This window comes from Procambarus clarkii, unplaced genomic scaffold (genome assembly GCF_040958095.1).
Source record: "Procambarus clarkii isolate CNS0578487 unplaced genomic scaffold, FALCON_Pclarkii_2.0 HiC_scaffold_191, whole genome shotgun sequence".
NCBI classification, from domain to species: domain Eukaryota; kingdom Metazoa; phylum Arthropoda; class Malacostraca; order Decapoda; family Cambaridae; genus Procambarus; species Procambarus clarkii.
The window spans coordinates 148,900-156,075 of NW_027189224.1; the positions used below are offsets into that span (position 1 = coordinate 148,900).

The following is a 7,176-nucleotide window of genomic DNA, read 5'->3' on the forward strand; positions in this document are numbered from 1 at the left end:
ACGGTTCCCAATGGGGCCTCCTATGGATACCCCTACCCCCTTTTAACTGTGATCTGGCGCGAGAATTACGTATAAAGGATGGGTCTACACCAGCCACCTTCAGTAAAATCCTTACATCTGCCTTGTCACCCGTCCTAAATTGCCCCTTAGTAAAGGCTATAGTTTTAATTATATCTAAAATATTTAAATTTTGCACAGGCTTTAATAAATTCCCGCGACTATCCCATACCACCTGTTGACTGTTTTGTTCAAACATGTTCAATAATGTTTTGACGTGGGGAATTTCCCCTATTTTAAAATACACATTTATTAAGTTGTCCAGCCTTGGGTTTTGGGGTGTGGTGGTGGTGGCTTTGTGGCGAGAGGACCCAGCAACAGCTACCCGCATCTCAGGCGGTAGAGTGGAATGTATCCTTTTTTTTATTTGTTTTTTTAAAGGGCGACGGTCGCACCTGTCCCGCGTTTTTTGTTGAAAGAAGCCCGCGGCGACGGGCACCTGCGCGGCGGCCGGCGCTGCGGGGGGGCGGGCAATATCTTTTAAAGGTTGTCTGACCAGTCCCCCCTGTCTGGTAGGGCTATATCGTTCAAAGGAGCTACCGTGGCAACACCGTCCACAAGTTGTTGTTGCTGGAGGGGGTGTGGGGGGAGTGTCCACTCCCCCCACGCCATCATCACCACCGCTAGAGTCACAGCCAAGGTGCTTACAGCCGCCACCAACATTATTAGCCGAATTGTCCCATTTGCTTTCGTTTTTTAAAGAGAAGGACTTATTTCCACCTCTACCACTGGTGGAAGAGGGTGGAGCCACCTCATTAAGAGGCGATGGAGTACTCTCGTTTTTATTAAATAAATATTTTTCGGCAACGAGTCGTGGTACTAGGCAATATTCTTTCACCATTTTTTTCTCTTCTTACGTAATTACTTAATTAGAGAGGAAATTAACGATACAGCCAAAGGTAACAGAGCTGCCAATATAGCACCACCTCTCCTAGAGGTTAAAATGATTTTCTTTTTGTACAATGGAGTTTTCTTACGCGCCACAGAACGAATGTCTTTCTGATACCTCTGTAGTCCATTAATTATCTGAGGTTGAACTGGGATGTTTCGTTTCAGAAAATTGGCAAAAATTTCACAAATTGATTCAATTTCCTGTCGTTTTAAAGCCTTGATTAGTTTATTCCGCTTCTTGGGTGATAAATTGTTTAATAAAAATAACAGTTGATGGTGTTTCTCTACGAGAGAGTCCTGATGAACTGTCATTTTTTTTTTCAAAATTTGACGATGTCTTGAGCTTTAATCCAGCAATTGCTGGAATCTGGGTACCCTCTCCACTTGACGAAATATTCTCTGTGTCCTTTCGATGTCTTCCTAGACTGTAATATCGTTATGGGGAAATAGTCTGGAAGCGTTGTTGAAATCAATTCTTGCTCATAAAACATACCACTGATCGGCTCGTTGGTTAAATCTTTGACTTTATAGGTTGGAATTGGTTGTGTTCTATCGATATGAGACACTTGAAATATTTCTTCTGTATTTTGGGGCCAAAAGCCCTTGTGAAATGTATTCCTTCGCTTTGCTAGTCGTACATACTGCCCAACCTGCAGTTGTGGACTGATGGAAGTTATGAGGTGGTCATTGTTTAAATACATGACCTTAAACTGTCTTCGTATATCTTCAATGTTTTGCAACTTATGGATGGCATGTGGAGTATTTTTTAGTATTCTGTGGAAAGTGTGGTTGTATACATTCACAACTTTTGGAAGGATGTGAATGTATTGTAAAGAATTAGCCTGGGTCATATAATGATACAGTTTATGTTTTAAAGTTTTGATGGCCCGCTCCACTATACTAGATTTCATTTCCGAAAACACACTATATAACTTAATATTTTTCTTATTCAGATAATTTTGAACAGTCCTGTTGTAAAATTCTCTACCTCGGTCGGTGAATATTCGTCTTACCCCGTGAAACTGAGAGGTTTCCTCTAACACCTTCTTTAGGGCAGCTACCTCATCCGTTGAATTTTTTGTTTTTAAAGTTTGAGTCTGCATTAGGCGAGAATAAACATCGACACAAATCAAAATATATTTTACACCACTATTGTATTTTTGTAAACTACAAAAGTCTCCCAAATCACAGGCAATTATGGTGCGGGGTTTAGGAGCTAATATTTTTCTCCGAGGAAATCTAACTAAATTTCTTCTGTGTAATGTGTAAGATCGTTCCCCACGGAGAAATTCCCTCACATCTGCAATACTGATGCTGGTGTCTTTAAGTCTGGCAGCCTTATACAATTTTTGAATTGATCCTGTGAAACCACCCGGGGTAGAAATGTCATTGTAGATGGAGGTAAGAATTGACCGTTTCTGCGTCGTTAAAGGCATTTTTTTTTTTTTTTTTTGTTCACATATGATAAACAATTTGACACTGGTCTTCATTGACAACCCCCGTTCGTAGTTGTAATGTCTCAGGAACTGTCAGATCAACCAATAAATAGCCATACTCTCTCTGGGATATTGCCCGTCGGTATATTTCGACGAAATTATTAATAGTTTTCCGCCCATATAACTGTCCACTTAAAATTTCAAGTTGGGTTATGTCTCTCTGCTTCATTAATATATAATGGGTACAATTCAGAGTTATTGTCCTAGCATATTTCCCCTGGGGAAACAAATTTTGACTAATTAGAATTACAGAAATATTATCGTGTCTGCCTCGGGTGAAGATATTGGCTATAATTGGACTCTGAATGGCTTCCAGGTATAAGTCATCAATTATATACAAAACTGACTCATTTGAAAAAGGATTCTTATACTCTAAAGGGTTAATCAGCCCTTGGGAGAGAGTAACCTTTTTTTGCAAAATGGGGTTCTTTGAAATAGGATGATCAGTATTATTTGCAGTTGACACTATAATTTTTGAGAATTTCCCGTGGTATTTAACACATAAATTTACCACCAGGCTAGTTTTCCCAGAATTGCTAAATCCAGCTACAAATATTCTCGCCGGTTGATGAAAAATATTAAGTTGGTCGTCTGTGGCAGAAGTACACTCCTCCATATTTTCCTCATAAATGATCCAATTACCTGTGGGACAGCCACTTATATATATATATATATATATATATATATATATATATATATATATATATATATATATATATATATATATATATATATATATATATATATATATATATATATATATATATCTACATTTGAGTGAGGTGGGAAGGGTGATGTGGCATTAACACATGACAGAACAGGAGGGGATATTAATAGGGTATTAAAAGTATCAACACAAGACAGAACAGAAACAATGGGTATTGAATAGAAGTGTTTGTAGAAAGCCTATTGGTCCATATTTCTTGATGCTTCTATATTGGAGCGGAGTCTTGAGGTGGGTAGAATATAGTTGTGCAATAATTGGCTGTTGATTGCTGGTGTTGACTTCTTGATGTGTACAGAGAGACGTAAGTTCTAATCAGTTATATATATATATATATATATATATATATATATATATATATATATATATATATGTCGTACCTAATAGCCAGAACGCACTTCTCAGCCTACTATTCAAGGCCCGATTTGCCTAATAAGCCAAGTTTTCATGAATTAATGTTTTTTCGTCTACCTAACCTACCTAACCTAAGCTAACCTAGCTTTTTTTGGCTACCTAACCTAACCTTACCTATAAATATAGGTTAGGTTAGGTTAGGTAGGGTTGGTTAGGTTCGGTCATATATCTACGTTAATTTTAACTCCAATAAAAAAAAATTGACCTAATACATAGAGAAAAGGGTTGCTTTATCATTTCATAAGAAAAAAATTATAGTAAATATATTAATTCAGGAAAACTTGGCTTATTAGGCAAATCGGGCCTTGAATAGTAGGCTGAGAAGTGAGTTCTGGCTACTAGGTACGACATATATATATATATATATATATATATATATATATATATATATATATATATATATATATATATATATATATATATATATATGAGAGTGGGTGAGTGTGAGTGAGTGTGTGTGTGTGTGTGTGTGTGTGTGTGTGTGTGTGTGTGTGTGTGTGTGTGTGAGTGTGTGTGAGTGTGTGAGTGTGTGTGTGTGTGTGCGAGAGTGAGAGTGTGACCATGTATTCACCCCAAGGAGCGCCACCCTCCTCAGGACAAAGGCGCCCCTACCTGGGTTTTTGGGGCTCCCATTGAGATGACCTCCAGACGAGAGAAAAAAAAAGTTCTCTATAGCAAGTCTAATCCTTCTCTTTCACACAGGAGCTGTGAGATGTTGCATGTATTGTGTATTCACCCTCCAAGGGGTACCACCCTCCTCAGACCATAAACAGCCTACCTGGGTTTTTTTTGCTCAACTCCCATAGAGATGACCGCCAGACGAGAAAAAAAGTTCCCCATAGCAACCCTAACCCTTCTCTTTCACACGACGGCGGGAGGGGTTGTGAGGTATTGTATGTGGCAACACCGCCCCCCCCCCACTTGATCATCAAATATAAGGACACCACACGCCCCTCCTTCAGTTAGTTAGTATACATACAGTTTGTGTTGAAACCTTCCACTCCCCATCTCCGTCTAGACTAACATGTAAGTAAATTAATATCTATTTCATATTTGGGGATATATATATAAATATATATATATATATATATATATATATATATATATATATATATATATATATATATATATATATATATATATATAAGAGAGAGTAGGGGTGTTTTGAGAGAGGGCGAATATATATATATATATATATATATATATATATATATATATATATATATATATATATATATATATAAATATATATAAGAGAAAGAGGGGTGTTTTGAGTGGGAGAGAATATATAATTATTTATTTTATATATTTTTTTTTCCTAGGAGTGGGGGATAATGTCACTCCCAGGTGATATTTGCAACATTTGTGGTTGGAGCTCATCACCACAATTCGTGCATACAACTTATTGCTGCCTCCGCTGTGGGGAAGCTGTGTGTGTTCAATCTAGTGGAGTTCACAGGAGAACCTGTGGTGGAGGTAAGCCCTTATTTATTTATTTATTCGTATTTATTTCAAATGAGAAATATTGAGATGGTTTCCCCTATCTTCATGGGGGTGTGTGTAGGGGCTGTGTGAGTGAGAGTGTGTATATTTATGAGTTATTTCCTTGTTAGGAGGTAAACATCACCGGCCTACCGGAGAGAGTGGTTTTGTATGCCTCATATGTGGTAGCGTCACCTCGAAGCCTCACCCCACTTTCACCTGCAGCAGTTGTGGGGTCACTTTGTGTGAGCACTTGACCTCTGAACATCTACAATCATGTCCCCAAGGTGAGTGAATAAACCCTCTCTCCAGTTTTATTATCTTAAGAAGCTTTCTTGAGGCGTTATGTCATGGGGTTTAGTAGAGTGTGATGGGTGTTGCCTTTTATTATTAATATTATTATTATTGTTATTATTATTATTATTATTATTATTATTATTATTATTATAATTATTATAATTATTATAATTATTTTTCAGGGGTGCTTCAGAGGCAGGTAAAGACATCTCAGGGGCAGGTAGGAGAGGAACTTCACCCCAAAGCCCAACGTAACAATAGCCCCTTAGGTGGTGGCGGGGGTAGACAGCCCTTTGAAAATGGGGGGGAGGAAGAGATGAGTGATGATGGTGATGGTGGTGATGATGATGGTGGTGGTGACATCCCTCAGGCAGGTCCTAGTGGTCTTAGACCCCATGACAACAATCGAGATAGAGATGGAAATTCCTCAGAAGGGGAGGATGTTATAGACATCCCTCACTTAATTAATAGGGTGGGGGCCCTGGGCGATCTCTTTACTAGAATGGAATATTCCATCCCCCCCAGCCTTTGCCACAGATCCTGTAGGTCTTCTAAGCAACTTTAGAGAACTATTCTCTAACGAAATAGAGAATTACATGAATTCTCTGGGGGGTCATGGCAATTTTACTTCATCATTCAAAATCCTCCTTGAAGTGAAGGTTACACTTTTAAAGCAACGTCTCACAGAAGATGATGACTATAGGGAACACTTCATAACGTCACCTGCTAGGCTGGTAACTCTTGAGGAGGTGGGTGATCTTATTGATAGCTAGGTGGGTTATATGATTACACGTCTGGAGGATCTCCTTTCAGAAACAGAGGGGAGTGGTTTTATATTATTTAATGTTGATTTCCTCAAAATCGTTATCTGTAATGGTAGTGTAAGGTCAGTTTTGGGGGATTATGTCCCTTATCCCCCCTTTTTAAGGGGCCGACACGAGGTCTTCAACCCAAACCCAAATGGTAACAATGGAATATGCATTTATTCAATGCATTGCCGCTTTTCGGGCGTCACAACAAGGATGGAAATGGAAACGTATAGGAAGACTTGTAGAGTCTCCTCTAGGGTTAGGAAAATGGTCAAATACGAGCAATTATCTTTCCCTCTCTCATGGGAGGATATCTCTAAATTGGAAAATAGGAATAAACTCTCCATTTTTTTGTATTCAATTCACAAACATACAGACGGTGCCTATCACGTCTCTCTTTGTCGTCGTGGTAGCAGACAGTACTCAGACATAGTTCCATTATTATTATTGGGGGAGTCTCATGTAAGTCTTATTAAAGACTTAAATTTTTACGGAACTTTACCCGCAGCCACAGACGAAAGACAGTCTTCTGTAGAAGCTGTCTTTCTGAATATCAAAATTCTAGTGAGCTGTCTCACCATTCTGTTTCCTGCGACATCACGCAGAAAATGATTTATCCCCAGGAGGGGGACACCCTTCATTTTAAAAATACAGGGAAAGGTTACCCCCCTTCCCATGTAGCTTATTTCGATTTCGAGAGTGTCCTAAGCACTGAGGATTGTCTAGGTTCTGTTACAGCCATACATAGGCCTATAGCATACAGCTATATAATTGTTGATAGGAACCACTCCGTCATTGATAAATTTACTTATTTTGGGGGGGACAGCGTCACTCATTTCATGGAGCGAGTTGCCACCAAATGGGAAATAATCAGATCCACCCTACCCAAATATGAAATAGACATGTCTCTTGAGGATATGGTTCATTTTAGGAGACAGACTCACTGTCAGTTTTGTGAGGCGGTATTTACACCCACCAATTTCAAGGTTCAACATCATGATCACCT

The 7,176-nt window shown here is 38.8% G+C and overlaps 1 long non-coding RNA gene across 1 annotated transcript; it reads left to right on the forward strand.

The window, feature by feature from the left end:
- Nucleotides 1–4,903: 4,903 nt before the first annotated feature.
- Nucleotides 4,904–5,876, forward strand: LOC123747906 (uncharacterized). Its single transcript, XR_011226806.1, has 3 exons — nt 4,904–5,058; nt 5,196–5,351; nt 5,544–5,876. It is a non-coding gene; the product is annotated as an uncharacterized lncRNA (long non-coding RNA).
- The last annotated feature ends 1,300 nt before the right edge of the window (nt 5,877–7,176 follow it).